The 1,899-nt window shown below is 35.5% G+C and overlaps 1 pseudogene; it reads left to right on the top strand.

The window, feature by feature from the left end:
• Positions 1–1,152: 1,152 nt before the first annotated feature.
• LOC150011641 (small ribosomal subunit protein eS27 pseudogene) lies at positions 1,153–1,487 on the top strand (annotated as a pseudogene).
• The last annotated feature ends 412 nt before the right edge of the window (positions 1,488–1,899 follow it).

The raw sequence follows: 1,899 nt of genomic DNA, 5'->3' as shown, positions 1-1,899 counted from the left end.
AATGATGAAAAAAATGTTCTAAAATTGATAATGGTGATGGTTGCATAATTTGGTGAATATACTAAATCCCACCATATTATAAACTTTAAATGGGTGAGTTATATGGTGTAAGATGTCTATCTCAACACAGCTGTTAAAAACAAAAAGAAGATAAAGAGAAATCACAAAATAATGAAACTAGAGCACCAACTTACACCAGAATAAACTCAAGATGGATAAAAGACTTAAATGTAAGCTGTGACACCATAAAAATCATAGAGGAAAACATAGGCAGTAAAATTTCAGATATCCCATGTAGCAATATTTTCACAGATATATCTCCTAGGGCAAGGGAAATAAAGGAAAGAATAAACAAATGGAATTACGTACATCAAACGAAAGAGTTTCTGCTCAGCAAAAGAAAACATCAGCAAAATGAAAAGGGAACCAACCATATGGGAAAACATATTTGCCAGCTGAAATTAGGAATTAAACCCAGAAGTAACTAAAAATGAAGTTCCTGGAACTTCCAGAATCATGGGGAGGATGCTAGATTTACCCCCAGGACATAAAATGAGTTTTAAGAATATTTTATCTAGCTCTTATGGGAAGAACAATGTCTATAAACATCAGGATTGGGTTCTTGTCAGTGAGTATGAAGGAACTGGCACTCTAATGCCCTGAGGTGTATGGGTATATTGGTGCAATGTGTCAAAATGTTAAAGATGCATACCTTTTAATGTCAAAAGCTGATTCCAAAGGATGGATGCATAAAGTTGTTTATCAGAGCATGTTTTGTAATATTGAGAATTGGAAATACTCTATCTCCATCTATAAACAAAGCTTCTTAACACTCACCAACTCAGTCCCCTTTTTATACTTTGTAACACTCCCTGTACAGCCCTGAAATGAAAGCCACATATACCTGCAACAAAATATACCTAACTGTAACATAAAAGAGAAATAAGAAGAAAGTAGTTTGTAACAAAATAATATCTATTCAATATATAAATACTCTAGACACAAAATATTACAAAGCATACTCTAGAAGGCAGTTCCACATAGTTAAGAACACATTATCTAAAGAAAACTGATTAAATAATTTATGATACATCTAAACAAAGAAATGATATAAATCTAGGTTCATTAACATATCATTGAATCAGCTTTCCAGCGGTGACGACCTCCCCACGACAACATGCCTCTCGCTAAGGATCTCCTTCATCCCTCTCCAGAAGAGGAGAAAGGGAAACACAAGAAGTGCCTGGTGCAGAGCCCCAATTCCTACTTCATGGATGTGAAGTGCCCAGGATGCTATAAAATCACCACCGTCTTTAGCCATGCACAAAGAGTAGTTTTGTGTGTTGGCTGCTCCACTGTCCTCTGTCAGCCTACAGGAGGAAAAGCAAGGCTTACAGAAGGATGCTCCTTCAGAAGGAAGCAGCACTAAAAGCACCCTTAATCAAGATGGGTAGGAAATCATCCCAATAAACACATTTTGGATACAAAAAAAACATATCATTGAATCAAAAAACAGGTTGTAAAACAGTATTGCATTGGTAGTTTTTTTTTATGTAAATATATAGAAAAAGATCCAAAAAGATATGCACTAGAATGTTCATGATTTGACAGAAATTGTCCCTAATTATGAGATTTGTAAAGATTTTGACTTTTTTAATGTATTTGTATATTTGAATCTTCTTGTCCCTGTGAAAAGTTAAAAGTTGATAGCAAGCCCCAATGAAAGAATCACAACACAGATTCCTAGGGTTCTGGAGTGAGGTTATGTCATCTGTAGCAGAGATGTATATACTTTTTATAGATTATTATTGGCCTTTCCCAGGCAGCTGCCAAAGATGGTGGAGTTACTCAGATAGCTGGGGCCATCTCTTGAGTCACTGGGTGATGATTGTGGTCAAG

This window comes from Furipterus horrens, unplaced genomic scaffold, assembly GCF_987537825.1.
Source record: "Furipterus horrens unplaced genomic scaffold, mFurHor1.1.pri manual_scaffold_4, whole genome shotgun sequence".
NCBI classification, from domain to species: Eukaryota; Metazoa; Chordata; class Mammalia; order Chiroptera; family Furipteridae; genus Furipterus; species Furipterus horrens.
This window is presented reverse-complemented; position numbering and strand designations above follow the sequence as displayed.